General features: G+C 39.9%; 1 pseudogene; it reads right to left on the bottom strand.

The window, feature by feature from the left end:
• Positions 1 to 12,421: 12,421 nt before the first annotated feature.
• Positions 12,422 to 23,145, bottom strand: LOC116643225 (annotated as a pseudogene).
• Between the last annotated feature and the right edge of the window lie 708 nt (positions 23,146 to 23,853).

Here is a 23,853-nt window from a genome sequence, read left to right as displayed (position 1 = left end):
ATGTGATAGAACACATTAATAAGAGGAGAGAGAAGAACCATATGGTCCTCTCAACTGATGCAGAAAAAGCATTTGACAAAATACAGTATCCTTTCCTGATTAAAACTCTTCCGAGTATAGGGATAGAGGGAACATTCCTCAAGTTCATAAAATCCATCTATGAAAAACCCACAGCTAATATCATCCTCAATGGGGAAAAACTGAGAGCCTTTTCCTTAAGATCAGGAACACGACAAGGATGCCCACTCTTGCCACTATTGTTCAACATAGTACTAGAAGTCCTAGCAACAGCAATCAGACAACAAAAAGATATAAAAGATACACAAATTGGCAAAGAAGGAGTCAAACTCTCTCTATTCGTAGATGACGTGATACTTTATGTGGAAAATCCAAAAGACTCCACCCCCAAATTACTAGAACTCATCCAGCAATTCAGTAATGTGGCAGGATACAAAATCAATGCACAGAAATCAGTTGCTTTCTTTTTTTTCCCTATTTATTTATTTATTTATTTATTGATGTAGTGTTCCATGATTCATTGTTTGCATATAACACCCAGTGCTCCATTCAATACCTGCCCTCTTTAATACCCATCACCAAGCTAACTCATCCCCCCACCCTCCTCCCCTCTAGAACCCTCAGTTTGTTTCTCAGAGTCCATAGTCTCTCATGGTTCATCGCCCCCTCCAATTTCCCCCCATTCATTTTTCCCTTCCTACTATCTTCTTTTTTAAAAAAAAAAAACAACAACATATAATGTATTATTTGTTTCAGAGGTACAGGTCTGTGATTCATCAGTCTTACACAATTTATAGCGCTCACCATAGCACATACCCTACCCAATGTTTATCACCCAGCCACCCCATCCCTCCCACCCCCCACCACTCCAGCAACCCTCAGTTTGTTTCCTGAGATTAAGAATTCCTCATATCAGTAAGATCATATGATACATGTTTTTCTTTGACTGACTTATTTCGCTTAACATAATATCCTCCAGTTCCATCCACATTGTTGCAAATGGCAAGATTTCATTTTTTTGATGGCTGCATCATATTCCATTGTGTGTGTGTGTGTGTGTGTGCTTGTGTGTGTATATCTCACATCTTCTTTACCCATTCATCTGTTGATGGACATCTTTTTTTTTTTTTTTTTTAAAGATTTTATTTATTTGACAGAGAGAGACAGCGAGAGAGGGAACACAAGCAGGGGGAGTGGGAGAGGGAGAAGCAGGCCTCCCGCTGAGCAGGGAGCCTGATGTGGGGCTCGATCCCAGGACCCTGGGATCACGACCTGGGCCGAAGGCAGACGCTTAACGACTGAGCCACCCAGGCGCCCCTGTTGATGGACATCTTGACTCTTTCCATAGTTTGACTATTGTGGACATTGCTGCTATAAACATTGGGGTGCATGTACCCCTTCTGATCATGACAGAATGGGAGAAGTTATTTGCAAATGACATATCAGATAAAGGGCTAGTATCCAAAAACTACAAAGAACTTATCAAACTCACACCCAAAGAACAAATAATCCAATCAAGAAATGGGCAGAAGACATGAACAGACATTTTTTCAAAGAAGACTTCCAAATGGCCAACAGACATGAAAAAGTGCTCAACATCGCTCGGCATCAGGGAAATCCAAATCAAAACCTCAATGAGATACTACCTTAAAACCAGTCAGAATAGCTAAAATTAATAAGTCAGGAAATGACAGATGTTAGCGAGGATGTGGAGAAAGGGGAACCCTCCTACACTGTTGGTGGGAATGCAAGCTGGTGCAGCCACTCTGGAAAACAGTATGGAGGTTCCTCAAAAAGGTGAAAATAGAGCAACCATATGACCCAGCAATTGCACTACTGGGTATTTACCTCAGTTGCTTTCTTATACACTAACAATGTAACTGTAGAAAGAGAAATTAGAGAATAAATTCCATTTACAATAGCACCAAAAACCATAAGATAACTCAGAATAAACTTAACCAAAGAGGTAAAGGATCTATACTCTAGGAACTACAGAACACTCATGAAAGAAATTGAAGAAGACACAAAAAGATGGAAAAACATTCTATGCTCATGGATTGGAAGAATAAACATTGTTAAAATGTCTATGCTGCCCAGAGCAATCTATATCTTCAACACCATCCCGATCAAAATTCCAATGACATTTTTCAAAGTGCTGGAACAAACAATCCTAAAATTTGTATGGAATCAGAAAAGACCCCGAATCACCAAGGAAATGTTGAAAAACAAAGCTGGGGGCATCACGTTGCCTGATTTCAAGCTATATTACAAAGTCGTGATCACCAAGACAACATGGTACTGGCACAAAAACAGACATATAGACCAATGGAACAAATAGAGAGCCCAGATATGGACCCTCGACTCTATGGTCAACCAATTTTCGACACAGCAGCAAAAAATATGCAATGGGAAAAAGACAGTCTCTTCAATAAAAGTGCTGGGAAAACTGGACAGCTACATACAGAAGAATGAAACTCGACCATTCTCTAACACCATACACAAAGATAAACTCAAAATGGATGAAAGACCTCAATGTGAGACAGGAATCCATCAAAATCCTAGAGGAGAACATAGGCAGTAACCTCTTCGACATCAGCCACAGCAACTTCTTTCAAGATACATCTCCAAATGCAAGTGAAACAAAAGGGGAAATGAACTTTTGGGACTTCATCAAGATAAAAAGCTTCTGCACAGCAAAGGAAACAGTCAACAAAACAAAGAGGCAACCCACAGAATGGGAGAAGGTATTTGCAAATGACACTACAGATAAAGGGCTGATATCCAAGATCTATAAAGAACTTCTCAAACTCAACACCCAAAAAACAAATAATCAAGTCAAAAAATGGGCAGAAGACATGAACAGACAGTTTTCAAAAGAAGACATACGAATGGCTAACAGACACATGAAAAAATGTTCATCATCATTAGCCATCAGGGAAATTCAAATCAAAACCACACTGAGATACCACCTTACACCAGTTAGAATGGCAAAAATTGACAAGGCAAGAAACAACAAATGTTGGAGAGGTTGTGGAGAAAGGGGAACCCTCTTACACTGTTGGTGAGAATGCAAGTTGGTACAGCCACTTTGGAAAACAGTGTGGAGGTGCCTCAAAAATTTTAAAATAGAGCTACCCTATGACCCAGCAATTGCACTCCTGGGTATTTACCTCAAAGACACAGATGTAGTGAAAAAAAGTGCTATATGCACCCCAATGTTTATAGCAGCAATGTCCACAATAGCCAAACTGTTGAAAGAGCCGAGAGGCCCTTCAACAGATGAATGGATAAAGACGATGTGGTCCATATATACAGTGGAATATTACTCAGTCATCAGAAAGGATGAATACCCAACTTTTCCATCAACATGGATGGGACTGGAGGAGATTATGCTAAGTGAAATAAGTCAAGCAGAGAAAGTCAATTATCATATGGTTTCACTTATTTGTGGAACATGAAAAATAGCATGGAGGACATTAGGAGAAGGAAGGGAAAAATGAAGGGGGGGAATTGGATGGGGAGACTAACCATGAGAGACTATGGACTTTGAGAAACAACCTGAGGGTTTTAGAGGGGAGGGTGGTGGGGGGATGGGTGAGCCTGGTGATGGGTATTAAGGAGGGCACATATTGCATGGAGCACTGGGTGTTATTTGAAAACAATGAATCATGGAACACTACATCAAAAAGTAATTATGTACTGTATGGGGACTAACATAACATAATAAAATTAAATTAAATTAAAAAAATAAAGGTTAAGTTTAAGAGTAAGGTTTGAGAAAGATCTAGAGATCTTTGAGGAAGCTGAGGACTGCATTTTGAAATCTAAGATATTTCAGATCATCTGGATGCTCAGAGATTTTTAACCATTAATATTCAGAAACAATTGTCAATAGTCCTGGTACCAAACTGTTTGCTGGCTTGCAACCTCTGACTGGAGTAATGCAAAATGATCTGTATTGATTTATTTTCATGTTCAGTGACCTGATAAAGCATAACAAACATAAAAAAGTAAAGGATGATCTGTATTGATTTATTTTCATGTTCAGTAACCTGATAAAACATAACAAACATGAAAACAGAAGGGACATGGCTGAATTTCACTTAATTCTGTGTTGATTCACCAAGCTATCTGTCATTACCGTACTTTGTTATTCTTTTTAAATATGAATTTGGCAACCTCAGTAATTTCCTAAATGTAACTCAAAGCTGCATGGCATCTGGTAATTAGGAGTCTGATGGTTAGTACAAGTTCCAGAGCACCACACTAATAGGTTTATATATAAATTTTTCTGCTTCCTGCCTCTGTGTGCATTGTGGAAAATCTATGCTGTATTATAGTCATTACTTTATTTCTTTGGAATATGGTGAACCTATCAAAACTCAGCTCAGCAAAATATCAGAGGTTCTCTTCTGGCATCTCCATTTTACATTTTTGGTCTTGTACCTGCTTCATTACCAGAAGTTCAGTAAACCAAGACACATAGTTTATATCAAGTATTGATCTGGGGCGAATAAGTTCCCTTTTATGCTACTGATGAGATATGGCCAGGGGGAGGTCAAGGGAGAAGCTCAACCCTCCCTATTCTGATATGAATTTTGGGGGACCAGAGGAAGCACTGGTCAAAAGGACATTAGTAAGCTATATACAATGGATAGGGATTCCTCCCTGTTCTTAACTATTTAGATTAACAGTGACAATAATGTACCTTCAACGGTCAGCACTGCTGTTTGTGTCCTCTTCTTCCTTCCTGCCTCCCCCTGCTTTCCCCAGACCTGGCTGACATGTAGCAGAATTGGCAGACCAGCACACTCAGTCATTACTAAGAAAAGTCTGCTCCTGGGAATACAAATTTGTATTTTGAAAGGTGATCCACTGCCGCTGAGTTATATCGGTTGCTTGAAGGAGAAACAAACAATTATTTATTTGTACCTACAAGAGAGAAAGGGGCAGAAATAGTGTTAATACTCAGGAGTCTAGACTCTGGAACCAAACTGCCTGAGTTTGCATCCCAGCCTGCTGCTGAGCTGTCTTACTTCTAGATTATATCCTTATGTGTTAAATAAGGATACTCTTAGGACCTATCATGTAGAATTACCTGCAAGTTAGAGTGGTACTAGCTACTACAGTAGATAAAACCACACATTTCTATTGTATAACCAAGAAATATATTTCAAGCTCAAAAGAAGTCCCAGGCAGATATTTCCGATAGGCCAGCATTGCTCCTCCAGTGGGTCAGGGCCTCACCTTCAGCTTAAGGTACCAAGGTTATGATGTTTCCATCCAGTCTCAGATGGGAGCGGTTTCTATGGGCCAGGCCTTGTGATGGTACCCATCACTTCTGCTCCCAGTCCACTGGCCAGAGCTCAGTCATGTGACCACAGGTAAGCACGTGACTGGTTAGAAAACAGCTGTGCAACTGGGGAGAAGAGGTAGATTCGGTGGACAACCAGCCTCTTTCTGTCACAAGACTTATGCAAAATGAATGAGTTAACGCATACAAAGTGCTTGGAATAACATTAGACACCTTAAACGCTATAGACATGCTTTTATAATTTTTCCTAATATTTAATCATATAAATTTTCAAATATACAAAAAAGCTGAACCAGTCTTATAGTGCACACCCCTATGCCCACCACCTAGATTCTGCATTAATATTTTATTCTATTTGCTTTCTTAAATCTATCTATCCATCCTGCTTTCCATCCACCAATCTATCTCATTTTCACATCCCTCAGTGTAAGCTGCATCAGTACATTCCTCCCCTAGATACTTCAAAATACATACCATTAATTAGAGCTCAAGATCTGTTTTTTTTTTTTTTTCTTTTGAGGTTTCTTCTTTTCTTAGGTACAGCATGCTTTGAGTTTTGATAAATGCATGTCCCAGGGTAACCAAATCTCTATTAATAAATAGAATATTGCTGTCATCTTAGAGAGTTCCTTCTTGGTCTTTCTCAACTGCCAACCCCCTCAAGGCAATCACTGTTTTGATTATTTTCCACCATAAATTACTGTTGCCTATTCTAGAACTGAAGACAAATAGGATGATTCAGTATGCAGGTTTCAGTACACTTTCATTTAGTGTAATATTTTTTGAGATTTATTCACATTGTGTGTATTCAGTAGTTCATTCCTTTAAGTTGGTGAGTGGTATTTCATTGTATGAGTATATCAGAGGGCTCCCCCTCATTTTCCTTTTGTTGGACACATGAGCTATTATTAATAAAGTGTCACAAACATTCTTGTACATGTCCTTTTGTGGACATGTGTATTTATTTATTTTGAGTAACCTAGGAGTAAAATTGCTGGTGATAGGGCTGGTGTATGTCTAGTTTTATGAGAAACTACAGTAAATGATTCTTTGAAAAATAAAGAATAGGTCATAAGCAAAATAACTTCCATGAGGCCAGTGATTCTTTTCATTGGCTAGATATTAGAATCCTTCATGAGGCATAAAAATAATAGATACCAAGCCCTGTCCCAAATCAACACTGAAGAATACAGTGAGAGGTCTTTGTATTTCTAAGGCACCAAGGAAATTTTGCAGCATAGTTGATATTAATAGCTCTGGGTCTTAATGAGCTTCATGATAAAAGGAGGTTTACATATCTGTGTATCCTCAAAGACTAACATGGTGTGGAATCCATAGAATATGTGTGACAAATATTGTTGAACTGACATGTTAAACATTCTGGCTTGAATGTTAAATATTCTTATGCTGTCTTAATGAGTATATCAAATATTAGGTATAGAAAATCCAAATGCTCAAATAATTTCAATTAAGAGTCTTATGCTACATAGTACTTCCCATTTATATTTTCAGGGTTAACAAGCAACAATTAAAAACACTTGATTTTTCTCCATAGAACCTGGCAAAGTACCTTGCACTTACCAGGTACTCAAAAAAATACTTATCTAATAAATAAACAAATAAAATGGAGTGGTTCTTATTACAATCATTTTAGTATAGGGAATGCGTGCTTAAATTTTGAGAACCAACAGTTCTTCTAGAACATTAGTGTGGTTTTAATTTTAAACATATTAAAATCACAGGCAGTAAAAAAGATCCATGCTCCATTATATAAATTCCTGTGAGTCTGAAGATCATGAAGAAATTCTAAAAGTCCAACCAACTAAAAGTCCATTGGTTCAATTGTTTAATTCAACTCTGGAGGGTCAACTACATGTATATGACAACCATAGTTTCTGAAGATGTCCAATATAGTCTCCATTTTAAGCTTCAGATTAGATATCATGTTTGTCGATTCAGAGGAGGTGGTCACTTGTTTCCTGACAAGACCATGGATTCAGATAGAAAAATCATTGTGAAACCTCATATGTTCCCACTGTCTCTATTGGCCTGTCTTCTGCTCTTCCTTTCATGTTGTCTCCTCTCCCGATTTCACTGTCCCTAGGACTCATTTGATTCCATCTCCCACCCAGATCACCTTAGGAATCCAGAAAATATCGCATAGCACTGACTTATTGTATTTATTTCCAATCTGTTTCTTTTTTTTTTTTTTTAAAGATTTTATTTATTTATTTGACAGAGAGAGACACAGCAAGAGAGGGAACACAAGCAGGGGGAGTGGGAGAGGGAGAAGCAGGCTTCCTGCGGAGCAGGGAGCCCGATGCGGGGCTCGAAACCAGGACACTGGGATCATGACCCAAGCTGAAGGCAGATGCCTAATGACTGAGCCATTATGTTTTCTTCACCTGAAAAATGAGGATAGTAAGTACATCTCAGGATGATTATATCTAGAGACGATGAGATGATTTATATTGAAATGATTTATAAACAAACAATACAAAAAAATAGTTGTTATTAACTATGCATGGGTTAGTAACCAAGAAACTTTCCTGAATACCAAAATGAAGACTCCCTATTGTCTTTGTTTTATGCCGAAGTAAGGAGTCTGTCTAGGGCCAATTATTGCCTTTGGAAGGAAACTGAGCTTAAACTAAAGTCTGTGTGACCTAAAGGAAGAAGTAAATTCAGAAACTCTAATCTCAGAGCATTGAGCTCTGTCTGGCAATGTCTGTCTAGATCTGTATGCCAGATATACTTGGTAAATGTTAAATCAAAATCCAGACAGATTTTCTGGGCAAAAATTCAAAAGGCTTTTGTTAAGTTTTCACTCTTGAACACAAAACATTTTCTTAATAACATCATCATCCATGAAAAAGCATCCTTTTTCTGAGAAAATCTTTCTTTGGAGAAATCTTCTGTTCGTTGTTAAAGGTCCAAGCCCACTAAATGATCTGAACCATTAACTGCTGAGAGATTTTTCTAAACTGTTTTCCTTTAAATGTGCTTTCATGTATTGTAGGACCCTTAGACTTGGGTTAGTTTTGCCCAGAACAATTTTATAGTAAGGTAGAACACTGTAATAAAGAAACCGTTAGCTTTGTCACCGCCAACACACCATAGAAATTCTAGGCTTTTATTGCTTAATTAAACTTCATTTCATCTTAAGGTCCATGAATATGAAATCTCACACACACTTTATATATCAAGACTGTTGCTTACTGACTTCCTTAGTGGTGACGAACAAACTTAATGTTATGTAAAGTATAAGGACATGAGAAGGTAGTTTTGTGTTAGTCCACAGGACATCATAAGCAGTTAATCAGAACCCTAAGATATTTAAATGAATATTTACAGTCTCCATTAAGGACTGCCTTTGTTTCCAAGCTACTCCATGGTTCTGGCTTTCCTACCTCTCCAGGCCTTGGTGGGTTTGATTCAATTTGTAAGAACCAGAAGAACCAGAATGTTTCACAGAGAATATCTGAGAGAAAGGACACCCATCATAGGATTCTTTTGCCGATTTTATTCTATTATGCCCACTATTGTAGCCTGTTTTATTTTTCCACTAGAAGCCAGGTCAATACTCTGCACCCATGGTTACTGGACCGCCTTCCTTTGACCTTGCTGATCTTTGAAGCTATTATACAAGTTCCTTTCACCTTAAAAATTCTGAAAAATTCAGAGTTCCCTCACTGCATTCTGTTTAAAGAGCTCTATTATCCCACACAGCCTGGTTTCTGCCCCACCACTCTGGCTCCACACAGCATTTCGCCCTCAGAGATCAGTTGTTAACTCCCTTTTCACCAAAGAGGAAAGTTAAAGCCTGAGTGAGACTGTTTTTTTCCACTGTCTGATATGATGTGAAGTTTGGGTTCAAGAGTGAATGGCCAAGAAAGAATTCTTGAGATGTTTTTGGTGCAAAATGGTGATTTTGTTATAGCATGGGGACAGGACCCGTGGGCAGAAAGAGCTGCCCTGGGATGGTGAGCAGTGACTGATTATATACTTTTTAGTTCGTGGGGGTTAGGGATAGCATAAGTCTCTAAGGAATATGGATGCAAGGCTTTCAGGACCTTGAGGACCAGCTGCTGTTAAGATAAGGTTACTTTTAGTCTTTAATAAAACATAAGTCCTAAGGCAGCCATGAGTTTCTTGAGGTAGGTCATGCTCTGCATGTTTCAGGTGTCCATCAGTGGGCTGCAAGCTGTAAGGAGATTTAATTTAAGCTACATTTCTCTTGCCTTTGTTTTCCTCATCACCCACTATGGACGTGGGTGATCAGTGCCTGGACGTCCTCATGTTGCATCTGGGCTCTCCGCAGACTTAGCTGCTTGATAGCGCTGCTTTTTTGTCCCTTCCTTGCTTCTGCTGCCCTCCGTGCCGTGAGCTGCCACCTCTCGAGTCCTGATTCTACTCTTTTTTGGTGTGTTCTCCCCCTCTTTATGGGCCTTCCTCTCAAAACTGCTTCTCTGTGTCTCTGTCCCCACCACCCACCCCACCACCACCTCTCAGCTCTCTCAGCTCTTATTGATGGATCCCCAAACTCCACCTGGGGCTTTGACTCATCTCTACATTGTAGTTTCAAATCCCAATTTCTCTGACTCACTCTCCTCTTCTTCCTAAACCCTTTCTCCCTGGCACACTTCCTCTTTCTGTCCCAGTTACCCTATCACCCCCAGTCACTAATGCTTCAACTCTTTGTGGCAGCTTGGACAGGGCTGTTGCTTCTTCACAGCCAAGTCACCAAGATCTCTTAACCTGTGCTTTCCTGTATGACTTCAATCCTCTCTTCTTTTCAACCCCCCTGTAGTTCAAATTCTCATTTCCTGTTTATCTCTTCACTGGTCCCTCTTGCCCCTTCCCCACCACCCATTTCCCCCACCCTTCCCAAATCCCATAGCCATTGCCTGACTGGTCTTCTTCACCAGCTCATGGTAACAGCAACAGCTAGCCCTTGTGAACATTTTCTAACTCTTTTCAGTGGTTCTTTACTATGAAATATACATATCTTACTTCAGTTAATCCTAACAAAAACCCTATGAGGTAGAACTCTTATTCTGATACTCATCTAACAGGCAGAAAATTAAGGCTCGTAGAGGTTAAGTAACTTGGCCAAGTTCACACAAACATGGTGGCAATGCCGGAATTCAGAAAGGGTCACCTGCCTTTGGAGCTCACGGGCTTGTCTTCCACACAAGAGTGGCCTGGAATCTGGGGTCCTGGTGTAGACTCATAGGTGTGTACCTGAAAGACTCTGATGTCCCCCCTCGACCTCACTGTGCCTTTCCATTTAGTAGGAGGGGGCCTGTGACTTGACATCTCATGTTTGCTCTAGTTCCCGGTAACTATGAGAGCCACTGAGTTCTGAACCCCATCCCCTTGTCTGGGACCCGGCTGAGCTGCCTGATTCTTGTTACTTCCATCCTTCTTCCCCAGGACACATCTTAGAATTGCCCTTGTTACTGCCCTGGCTGCTGTGGGACCTCAATGCTATTACCTGCCTGGGGTGCCTCCTAGCATACCTCACAGAGTCTTGGATACAAACCTGGATGGAGCTTGTGGTATATTGCAATTTGTACTTGATGATGACTCTCCTAAGGACCCTGTCACTCTCCAGCTCTGCTTTACCAATTCTGATATTACACTGACCAGTAGTTAAGATTAGTCAATTATGACATTATGTTCCTCGCTGGCCTTTTTAAAATATATATCATGCAGGAGAAGGATCATCTAATTCACTTTATTTAGTCATTTATCAATTTTCAATTTTAACAAATATTTACTGAGAACTTCCAGTATTCCAGAGCTTGGATTATGATGAGGAATAGTAAGTTGTAAATAATACACTGTTCTTATCTGCATCAAACTCTGCATTCTAATGCAATAATAAAAATACACTGCAAAATAAAATTTCTTTTTCTTAACTTTGAATTATTAGGGTTTTTTATATATGATTTTTTATTATGTTATGTTAGTCACCACACAGTGCATCATTAGTTTTTGATGTAGTGTTCCATGATTCATTGTTTGCGTATAACACCCCATGCTCAATGAAACAAGTGTCCTCTTTAATACCCATCCGGGCTCACGCATCCCCCACCCCCCTCCCCTCTAAAACCCTCAGTTTGATTTCCAGAGTCCGTAGTCTCTCATGGTTCATCTCCCCCTCTGATTTCCTCCCCTTCATTTTTCCCTTCCTGCTCCTAATGTCCTCTATGCTATTCCTTATCTGCCACAGCAACTTCTTTCAAAACATGTCTCCAAAGGCAAGGGAAACAAAAACAAAAATGAACTTTTGGGACTTCATCAAGATAAAAAGCTTCTGCACAGGAAAGGAAACAGCAAAACAAAGATACAACCCACAGAATGGGAGAAGATATTTGCAAATGATACTACACATAAAGGGCTGATATCCAAGATCTATAAAGAACTTCTCAAACTCAACACCCAAAAAACAAATAATCAAGTCAAAAAATGGGCAGAAGACATGAACAGACACTTCTCCAAAGAAGACATACAAATGGCTAACAGCACATGAAAAAATGTTCAACATCATTAGCTATCAGGGGAATTCAAATCAAAACCACATTGAGATACCACCTTACACCAGTTAGAATGGAAAAAAGGGACAAGGAAAGAAACAACAAATGTTGGAGAGGTTGTGGAGAAAGGGGAACCCTCTTACACTGTTGGTGGGAATGCAAGTTGGTACAGCCACTTTGGAAAACAGTGTGGAGGTTCCTCAAAAAGTTAAAAATAGAGCTACCCTATGACTCAGAAATTGCACTGCTGGGTATTTACCCCAAAGATACAGATGTAGTGAAAAGAAGGGCCATATGTGCCCCAATGTTCTTGGCAGCAAGTCCACAATAGCCAAACTGTAGAAGGAGCCAAGATGCCTTTCAACAGACGAATGGATAAAGAAGATGTGGTCCATATATACAATGGAATATTACTCAGCCATCAGAAAGAATGAATATCCAACTTCTGCATCAACATGGATAGAATTGGAGGAGATTATGCTAAGTGAAATAAGTCAAACAGAGAAAAACAATTATCATATGGATTCACTTATCTTCCTTGCTAGTCTTATCCTAGTTGAAATCCACACGATTGAAGCAGGACTTCCTCAGGAGACGATGTCTGGTCCAGCCCCAGGGACTGCTTTGATTTCCCATCTCCTTTCCATTTTCCAGCTCTTCCAGGGGTCTCCGCACATCCCCACAGCTTCCCACTCTCTCCTGCACAATCACAGCAATGCATTGTTTTCACCAATTGAATGTGAACCTGTCAAGGTAAAAGGTATGCTTTAGATCTGTGATTTTTGAGCTTGGCTGTGCATCACAATCACCTGAGAAACATTCAAACTACAGATGATGAGCCTGTGTTGAAGTCCTACTGAAATTCAGGACCAACAACCAAGATTTCTTTGACTCCTCAAGACTTGTGCATAATGAACAATAATTATTCGTGATGGTCCTAGTTTCTTTTTTTAAGTCTTCAATGAACTCATAAATTACATAGGCTATGTAAACCACCTGGCCAATGCCTGACACATAATAGATATTCAGTAAATGCTAATTACTTTCCCTCCTCCTTATTTCAGTCATCAAAAGTTTTGTAGCCTTCATTTGTTTAAATAAACATTTTAAACAGATTTACATTTCCTGTATTTCTTCCTGTTCTGTATATTTATGGCTTTTTCAGTCAAAGGTTCTCTGGCTTACTCTTTTTTTTTTATTTTACATTTTTAAAATTTTATTATGTTATGTTAATCACCATACATTGCATCATTAGTTTTTGTTTGTTTGTTTTGTTTTGTTTTGTTTTGTTTTTGTTTTTAAGATTTTATTTATTTATCAGAGAGAGAGAGAGACAGAGGCAGGCAGAGGGAGAAGCAGGCTCCTTGCTGAGCAAGGAGCCCGATGTGGGACTCCATCCCAGGACCCTGGGATCATGACCTGAGCCGAAGGCAGAGGCTTAACCGACTGAGCCACCCAGGCGTCCCACATCATTAGTTTTTGATGTAGTGTTCCATGATTGTTTGCATATAACACCCAGTGCTCCATTCAGTACATGACCTCTTTAATACCCATCATCAGGCTAACCCATCCCCACATCCCCCTCCCCTTTAGAACCCTCAGTTTGTTTCTCAGAGTCCATAGTCTCTCATGGTTCATCTCCCCCTCCGATTCCCCCCCTTCATTTTTCCCTTCCTACTATCTTCTTTTTTTTTTTTTTTTTTTAACATATAATGTATTATGTGTTTCAGAGGTACAGGTCAGTGATTCCACAGTCTTACACAATTCACAGAGCTCACCATAGCACATACACTCCCCAATGTCTATCACTCAGCCACCCCATCCCTCCCACCCCCCACCACTCCAGCAACCCTCAGTTTGTTTCCTGAGATTAAGAATTCCTCATATCAGTGAGATCATATGATACATGTCTTTCTCTGATTGACTTATTTCGCTCAGCATAATACCCTCCAGTTCCATCCATGTCGTTGCACATGGCAAGATTTCATCCCTTTTGATGGTTGCATAATATTCCATTGTATATATATACCACTTCTTCTTTATCCATTCATCTGTCGATGGACATCTTGGCTCTTTCCATAGTTTGGCTATTATGGATATTGGTGCTATAAACATCAGGGTGCATGTACCCTTCGGATCACTACATTTATATCTTTAGGGTAAATACCAGTAGTGCAATTGCTGGGTCATAGGGCAGCTCCATTTTCAACTTCTTGAGGAACCTCTATACTGTTTCCAGAGCGGTTGCACCAGCTTGCATTCCCACCAACAGTGTAGGAGGGTTCCCCTTTCTCCGCAACCCCGCAGACATCTGTCATTTCCTGACTTGTTAATTTTAGCCATTCTGACTGGTGTGAGGTGGTATCTCACTGACGTTTTAATTTGGATTTCCTGATGCCGAGTGATGTTGAGCACTTTTTCATGTGTCTGTTGATCATTTGGAAGTCTTCTTTGGAAAAATGTCTGTTCATGTCTTCTGCCCATTTCTTGATTGGATTCTTTGTTCTTTGGGTGTTGAGTTTGATAAGTTCTTTATAGATTTTGGATACTAGCCCTTTTTCTGATATGTCATTTGCAAATATCTTCTCCCATTCTGTCAGTTGTCTTTTGGTTTTGTTGACTGTTTCTTCGGCTGTGCAAAAGCTTTTTATCTTGATGAAATCCCAACAGTTCATTTTTGCCCTTGCTTCCCTTGCCTTTGGCGATGTTTCTAGGAAGAAGTTGCTGCGGCTAAGGTTGAAGAGGTGGCTGGCTGTGTTCTTCTTTAGGATTTTGATGGACTCCTATCTCACATTTAGGTCTTTCATCCATTTTGAGTCTATTTTTGTGTGTGGTATAAGGAAATGGTCCAGTTTCATTCTTCTGCATGTGGCTGTCCAATTTTCCCAACACCATTTGTTGAAGACTGTCTTTTTTCCACTGGACATTCTTTCCTCCTTTGTCGAAGATTAGTTGACTATAGAGTTGAGGGTCCCTTTCTGGGCTCTCTATTCTGTTCCATTGACCTATGTGTCTGTTTTTGTGTCAGTACTGTACTGTCCTGATGATGACAGCTTTGTAATAGAGCTGGAAGTCCGGAATTGTGATGCTGCCAGCTTTGCTTTTCTTTTTCAACATTCCTCTGGCTATTCAGGGTCTTTTCTGGTTCCACACAAATTTTAGGATTATTTGTTCCATTTCTTTGAAAAAAGTGAATGGTATTTTGATAGGGATTGCATTGAATGTGTAGACTGCTCTAGGTAGCATTGACATCTTCACAATATTTGTTCTTCCAATCCATGTGCATGGAATGTTTTTCCATTTCTTTGTGTCTTCCTCAATTTCTTTCATGAGTATTTTATAGTTTTCTGAGTACAGATTCTTTGCCTCTTTGGTTAGATTTATTCCTAGGTATCTTATGGTTTTGGGTGCAATTGTAAATGGGATCAACTCCTTAATTTCTCTTTCTTCTGTCTTGTTGTTGGTGTATAGGAATGCCACTGATTTCTGTGCATTGATTTTATATCCTGCAACTTCACTGAATTCCTGTATGAGATCTAGCAGTTTTGGGGTGGAGTCTTTGGGTTTTCCACATAAAGTATCATATCATCTGCAAAGAGTGAGAGTTCAACTTCTTCCTTCCCGTTTCAGATGCCTTTTATTTCTCTTTGTTGTCTGATTGCTGTGGCTAGGACTTCTAGTACTATGTTGAATAGCAGTGATGATAGTGCACATCCCTGCCCTGTTCCTGACCTTAGGGGGACAGCTTTCAATTTTTCCCCATTGAGTATGATATTCGCTGTAGGTTTTTCATAGATGGCTTTTATGATATTGAGGTATGTACCCTCTATGCCTATACTCTGAAGAGTTTTGATCAAGAAAGGATGCTGTACTTTGTCAAATGCTTTTTCTGCATCTATTGAGAGGATCATATGGTTCTTGTTCTTTCTTTTGTTAATGTATTGTATCACATTGAATGATTTGCAGATGTTGAACCAACCTTGCAGCGCAGGAATAAATCCCACTTGGTTGTGGTGAATAATCCTTTTAATGTACTGTTGGATCCTATTGGATGGTATTTTGGTGAGAATTTTTGCATCCATGGGTTCATCAGGGATATTGGTCTGTAATTCTCCTTTTTGATGGGGTCTTTGTCTGGTTTTGGGATCAAGGTAATGGTGGCCTCATAAAACGAGTTTGGAAGTTTTCCTTCCATTTCTATTTTTTGAAACAGTTTCAGAATAAGTATTAATTCTTCTTGAAATGTTTGGTAGAATTCCCCTGGGAAGCCATCTGGCCCTGGGCTCCTGTTTTTGGGAGATTTTTGATGACTGCTTCAATTTCCTTAGTGGTTATAGGTTTGTTCAGGTATTCTATTTCTTCCTGGTTCAGTTTTGCTAGTTTATACATCTCTAATAATGCATCTATTTCTTCCAGATTATCGAATTTGCTGGCATAGACTTGCTCATAATATGTTCTTATAATTTTTTGTATTTCTTTGGTGTTGGTTGTGATCTCTCCTCTTTCATTCATGATTTTATTTATTTGGGTCCTTTCTCTTTTCTTTTGGATAAGTCTGGCCAGGGGTTTATCAATCTTGTTAATTCTTTCAAAGAACCAGCTCTTAGTTTCATTGATCTGTTCTACTGTTCTTTTGGTTTCTATTTCATTGATTTCCGCTCTGATCTTTATTATTTCTCTTCTCCTGCTGGGTTTAGGCTTTATTTGCTGTTCTCTCTCTCCAGCTCCTTTATGTATCGGGTTCAGTTGTGTACTTGAGACCTTTCTTGTTTCTTGAGAAAGGCTTGTATTGCTATATACTTTCCTCTTAGGACTGCCTTTGCTGCATCTCAAAGATTTTGAACAGTTGTGTTTTCATTTTCATTTGTTTCCATGCATTTTTTAAATTCTTCTTTAATTTCCTGGTTGACCCATTCATTCTTTAGTAGGATGCTCTTTAGCCTCCATGTATTTGAGTTCTTTCCGACTTTCCTCTTGTGATTGAGTTCTAGTTTCAAAGCAAAATATGCAGGGAATGATGCCAATCTTTTGGTACTGGTTGAGACCTGATTTATGACCTAGGATGTGATCTATTCTGGAGAATGTTCCATGGGCACTAGAGAAGAACGTGTATTCTATTGCTTTAGGATGGAATGTTCTGAATATATCTGTGAATTCCATTTGGTCCAGTGTGTCATTTAAAGTCTTTATTTCCTTGTTGATCTTTTGCTTAGATGATCTGTCCATTTCAGTGAGGGGGTGTGAAAATCCCCTACTATTATTGTATTGTTGTCAATGTGTTTCTTTGCCTTTGTTCTTAATTGGCTTATATAAGTGGCTGCTCCCATGTTAGGGGCATAGATATTTACAATTGGTAGATATTCTTATTGGATAGACCTTTTAAGTTGGATATAGTGTCCTTCCTTATCTTTTATTACAGTCTTTGGTTTAAAATCTAATTTGTCTGATAGAAGGTTGCCACCCCAGCTCTTTTGGTGTCCATTAGCATGGTAAATCGTTTTCCACCCCCTCACTTTCAATCTGGGGGTGTCTTTGAGTCTAAAAGGAGTCTCTTGCAGACAGCATATCGATGGGTCTTGTTTTTTTATCCAATCTGATAGCCTGTGTCTTTTGATTGGGACATTTAGCCCATTTACATTCAGGGTAACTATTGAAAGATATGAATTTAGTGCCATTGTATTGCCTGTAAGGTGACTGTTACTGTATATTGTCTGTGTTCCTTTCTGGTCTATGTTGCTTTTAGGCTCTCTCTTTGCTTAGAGGACCCCTTTCAATATTTCTTGTAGGGCTGGTTTTGTGCTTGCAAATTCCTTTAGTTTTTGTTTTGCTGGAAGCTTTTTATCTCTCCTTCTATTTTCAGTGACAGCTTAGCTGGATATAGTATTCTTAGCTGCATATTTTTCTCATTTAGTGCTCTGAATATATCCTGCCAGTCCTTTCTGGCCTGCCAGGTCTCTGTGGATAGGTCTGTTGCCAATCTAAATTTTCTACCATTGTAGGTTACATATCTCTTGTCCCAAGCTGCTTTCAGGATTTCATCTCTGTCTCTGAGACTTGTGAGTTTTACTATTAGATGTCAGGTTGTTGACCTATTTTTATTGATTTTGAGAGGGGTTCTCTGTGCCTCCTGGATTTTGATGCCTGTTTCCTTCCCCAAATTAGGGAAGTTCTCTGCTATAATTTGCTCCAATATACGTTCTGCCCCTCTCTCTCTTTCTTCTTCTCCTGGGATCCCAATTATTCTAATATTGTTTCATCTTATGGTATCACTTATCTCTCGAATTCTGCCCTCGTGATCCAGTAGTTGTTTATCTCTCTTTTTCTCGTTTCTTTATTTTCCATCATTTGGTCTTCTCTATCACTAGTTCTCTCTTCTGCCTCATTAATCCTAGCAGTTAGAGCCTCCATTTTTGAGTGCACCTCGTTAATAGCCTTTTTGATTTTGACTTGGTTAGATTTTAGTTCTTTTATTTCTCCAGAAAGGGTTTCTCTAGTATATTCCATGCTTTTTTCAAGCCCAGCTAGTATCTTTAAAATCGTCATTCTGAACTCTAGTTCCAACATCTTACTAATGTCCATATTGATTAGATCCCTGGCAGTAGGTACTGCACCTTGTTCTTTTTTTTTTGAGGTGATTTTTTCCATCTTGTCATTTTGTCCAGAGAACAATAGATGAATGAGAGAACAAAATGCTAACAGGGTAACAACAATCCCAGAAAAATATACACTAAATAAATCAGAAGACACCTGAAACTGGGGGAAAAGAAAGGGAAAGAAAGAAAAAAAAAAGATATAAAAAAAAAGAATATGATCAAATATGATCAGGCTGATGCATAGATCAGTTCCACACACTAGATTTTGGGCATATTTTGGTCTGTTTGAAGAAAGTGCCTCCCAAAATTTTAAAGAAAGAAAAACTTATATATGTACAAAAATGAGAGTAAATATGATGAAAGAATGGAATATGACTGTAAAGATGAAAATATATAAGATTTTATAAAAGGAATTGATAAGATAAGAAGTTGGTTGAGAATTAAAAAAAAAAAAAAAGGGAGAGAATATGATCAGGCAGGTGACTAGAACAAAGCCATACACTAGAGATTTAAGGTATATTTTGGTCCTTTAGAAGCAACTGTATCCCAAAATTTTAAAGAGAGAAAAACTTATTTATATCAAAAATAAGTTTAACTACTATTAAGGGATAGAATATGACTCTAAAAATGAAAAACAAAAAAGATTTTTAAAAAAGGGATTGATAAGATGTTGGTTGAAAAGGTTAAAAAGAAAAATTCAAAAAAAAAGAAAGAAAAAGAAAAAAAGAAAATTAAAAAAATTAACTTCGAAAGACTAAAGAATCTGGGGGAAAATAGTTATGAATTCTATGTGCTGTATTCCCCTAGTGCAGGAGTTCTGCCATTCTCATTAATCGGTAACCTTGGTCTTGGCTGGCTGTTCTTGCTGATCTTCTGGGAGGAGGGGCCTGTTACAGTGATTCTCAAATGTCTTTGGGAGGCAGAATTGCCCCGCCCTTTCCGGGTTCGGGCTAAGTAATCTGTCCCGGTTTGCTCTCAGTAGCTTTTGTTTCTGCAAGCTTTCCGTTCTCTTGCTTACTCTTGACCTTCAATTATCCCTTTCAGACTCTTTCTTTGACATTTTAATATTAAACTCATTTGCCAGCCTGTATATTTCTCAGACTTCTATACAATTATATATTCTGCCACCTACTCTTTTTCTATTTTTAGCCATAATCCTTGCTTCTTTATTTTTTGCTATAATTTTCTTCCAGTAGGTAGTGAACTAGACCTTGAAATCTCAGAGCCATTGATTTGCTTTGCTTTCACAATATTTTATTTAAATTACTTTTTTTGTACATTATTGGAAAACCTCAGAACTTCTTTTTTTTTTTTTTTTAAAGATTTTATTTATTTATTTGACAAAGAGAGACACCGCGAGAGAGGGAACACAAGCAGGGGGAGTGGGAGAGGGAGAAGCAGGCTTCCCACGGAGCAGGGAGCCCGATGCAGGGCTCGATCCCAGGACCCCAGGATCATGACCTGAGCCGAAGGCAGACACTTAACGACTGAGCCACCCAGGCGCCCCCAAACCTCAGAAATTCTTAACATTTAAGTTTTCTATCTAGAACTGCCTGTATAGGTGGAAAAGGTACATGAGAATTTCAAAGCTGAAAGAGATCTTGGATTTTGTCAGTTCATTTGCTTCATTTTACACAGAGAGCAACAGAGATACATAGATAAAGTGAGTTACCAAAGGTTACATTGCTACCTAGTAGCAAAGTTGCTTTTGGGGAGTTTTGGTGGAGGGGAGACTAGCTCAGGTTTAATTGTGACATTTAAAATTATACACTTGTTTGGACATCTGCCCACCCCTACCCCTATAGTTTCTTAAAATAACGTCAACCATAACAACAACAACAACAAAACCAAAAACCAAAAAACCACCAAGCAATCAGAGGTTTGGGATTTAAAAATTTATAAATTTAATAAAGAAAGAAAGAAAATGATTCCTCAAAATCTAGCAGATCTCTCTGTAAGGAGGCTTTTCTTCCTGTTCCATCTCCTCAGGTCCCCACCCCTTGCCCCAGTGGAGCAAGCTAACCTGAGTTACAAGTGTCCAGCAACAACTGAGATACTCCTTGGCTCCCCACATCCAGTGTATGTGCTTCACAGGGTTGGGAAGGAAGAATTTCCTCTGCCCCTTAAGTGTCTTTGAGCTGGACTAAGAATCGAATTGACATGAAACAGATTAAAGGGAGAAAATCAAATTTAATTTCATGTGTAAGAGGAATCCACACAGACAGGAAATTCCAAAGATGGGCAAAATGAGGTCTGTACATGATTCTGAACTGAAGAGAAGGGGGGTAGGGGTTTGGGACTTCAAAGGGAAGGAAAGTGATTCATAGGAAGATAAAAGAGTAAATGTAATGTAAAAAAAAGGGTAAACAAATCTTTCCTGGGCTACAAGGGGACAGAGAGGACTTCGATCAAACAGGCCTTGTTGGGTTCCTCCTGTCTGCCTACCTAGTTCATATCATAATGTGGTTACCTATGGTGATAGTGTTGTGGGATCGTGGAGCACAATGGCCAAGAAAGAATTCTTGAGATGTTTTATAGTTCAAGTTAGTAAGTTTATTTGAGTAGCATGGGGACAGGACGCATGGGCAGAAAGAGTTGCATTTTTGCTATATGAAGCTGGTGGTTATGTGCTTAATGCTCAAGGGGGAGGGGATGTGCAGGGAGTATTAGATCATAAATGTCTCCTTTGAATTTCTACTCGTAAAACTACTCTCATAAGATTTCTCTGGGGCTTATCATTCAGTTCAATGTTAAATATCAGTGAGATGTACAGGCAGTCATGAGACCCTTTAAGAATGCAGCAACCAGCCCATATATGATCCTTATTGAAGCTATGCAGGCTATAGGTCAGCCTTCTAGGCTAAAGGTGAAATTTTTCTGTTTCTATCCCTCATCAATAGCTCTCTTCCTTGAGCAAGCCCTCTGTCTAAATTCTTTTTAGGCAGTTGAGTTGGAAATAAAGTGCTTTTCATGAATTTGCTGGGCTTTGTTTTTTAACTCAAAATAATCTTCATGCCAAAGTGGCCCATCTTGGGGCCACCTGCCCTTGGTCCTTCCAACCGAAAAACAACAAAAATAACAAATGTATAAAATGTAACAGACAGAATTATAAAATCCATTCATCCAGTGGTGATGGGGGGTAGGAAGAGGAGGTGGGAACATAAACAGCAGGGGGAGAAAATGAAGGTATCAAGTCAGTCACCACACAGGGGCTGGCAAATGTTAGAAAAGTGCTGGGGAAAATCCTGGGGCCCTTTCAGGCTGAGGGGGTTGGTTGTTAAAAATCGACATATGGGTGTCAGGAAGATTGTGCCTTATGTTCCCCAGAGACAAAAATCCCAATTCCTCAGAGAGAAAGGAATATGCAGAGGGCCCCGGGGAAAATTGGGGCAAGGAGAACTGCGTGAAGATTTGCCCCAGTGGTCCTTCCAATCCCACCCCTCCCCTCTGGCCCCTCTGGACACAGGCAGTAAGGGGTAGGGGGCGCAGGTGGGCAGCAGCCTGCAGTTAATGGGAGACCAATGCAGTGAAGAGAACTGCTCTGAGGAGAATCAGTGCTCAGGGCAGACTGCAGGTAGATGGTCTTGTGGAAGAGTCTTTGCTTAAGAAGACCACCAAGAAGAGATGCATGGGCTCTTTGCCATGCATTGAGTTGACATGAGTAAAGGAAGGAGGATAGAGAAAAGGCAGCCATTGATAATGTATGGGGACGGCATTCCTGTGAGGAGAGCCGAGACAAACCACAGCTAAGCTAGTAAGGCCAATTACTTACTGACTGACAGTGACAGGTGCATTTTGATTCCTTTATTGAACTAGGATATTCAAAGCAGTTTAGTGAGTAGACAGGGACATATGCAGAAGACTAACCAGTTGACCAGCAAGCTGGGTGGGAAGAGACTCACAGCATCCCCTGGATAAAGAAGAGAGTCAGCTGCAAACTGCTGAAGAGCATGTGAGCAATTGTTTTGCTGATACTAGGGGATGGGGGAAGCTTCCTCCCTGATACCTCAAATGCCAGATCCACTATACCTTGAAACCAAATGGCACTGGCAACTTTGCTAAGCATAGATGGGGAGTATCTAAAGAACACTGGAAATTGATGTGAGAAAGAATTCCAGCCAAGACCAAACATCTCCAAGTAGCCATGGATCACCCATAAGTTGTGCTATTACTGACTGAAGCTCAGGAATAAACCCTTGATGAAACAAGTAGAGAACATACCAGAATACTCTACCATTCCAAGCACAGCACTGGAAAATTCCAGTAACGATACATGGCTCACTCTTCTGATTCTGCACTATACCTGCTCTCTTCACTGTGCCAAGACACTACTTGCCTTTCTCTGCTCCTCTCTTTTTTCCTGGATTTGGGCATCTAGCTTTGAGATGGTACAAATAGCCCAGACCCTGGGGCGCCTGGGTGGCTCAGTCGTTAAGCGTCTGCCTTCAGCTCAGGTCATGATCCCAGGGTCCTAGGATCGAGCCCTGCATCAGGCTCCCTGCTCAGCGGGAAGCCTGCTTCTCCCTCTCCCACTCCTCCTGCTTGTGTTCCCTCTCTCGCTGTGTCTCTCTCTGTCAAATAAATAAATAAAGTCTTTAAAAAAAAATAGCCCAGACCAGACGGAGACTTTGATCCCCTTGGCAAGGTCCTGGAGAAAGGTTTTGATGCTGTCAGCCATCTCTTCATCACCCACAGAAGAGAGGGAAGAGTCCCCCAGCCTCTCATCATGAAGGACATGGTAGCCTTGTCACTGGGACTCCAGCCCCAGCCTGGACCCTCATCCACTGCAGGCTGCTCACTTTATCCCCACCTAGTTGCTTCTCCTGTCAGCATGTTCCCAGGACCACACTCCTTTTTCCTGATGGAGTGCCCTGGGTTTGGTCATTGGACTTCCTTCCTTTTCTATCTATACTGGATCTGCTAGTGATCACACTGAGTAACCCCCAATGATATCCTCAGCCGCTCCTCTCTCTTAAAAGCCAGAAAATACACAGATAACTGCCTACTCAGCATCTCCCTCTGCCTACTTAATGGATACCTCAGAATTAACAAGTTGACAATGAGATTTCCTCCAACAACTTTTTCTCCCACAGACTCCGATCTCAGTTGAGAATGTCTCCACCCTTCCCATTTCTCAGCTTAAAAATGCAGGAGACACACTTGACATCTTCTTTTACTCTCACATACTACATCTGATACATCAGGACATACTGCTGATTCTATCTTTCAAATATTCCTGAACTTCGACTTCTACTTCCACTAGAGTGATTGGGACCAGATTTATCTCCCTCCTATAAATAACTAGAACACTGGCCAAACTATGTAAAACAATTGTTTCAAAACACTGGAAACAAGGCAGCACAGGACTGTGATCGCTTAGAGGAGA

This window comes from Phoca vitulina, unplaced genomic scaffold, assembly GCF_004348235.1.
Source record: "Phoca vitulina isolate PV1807 unplaced genomic scaffold, GSC_HSeal_1.0 scaffold25, whole genome shotgun sequence".
In the NCBI taxonomy this organism is placed as follows: Eukaryota; Metazoa; Chordata; class Mammalia; order Carnivora; family Phocidae; genus Phoca; species Phoca vitulina.
The sequence above is the reverse complement of the archived record's forward strand: the minus strand, read 5'-3'. Positions and strand labels throughout refer to the sequence as shown.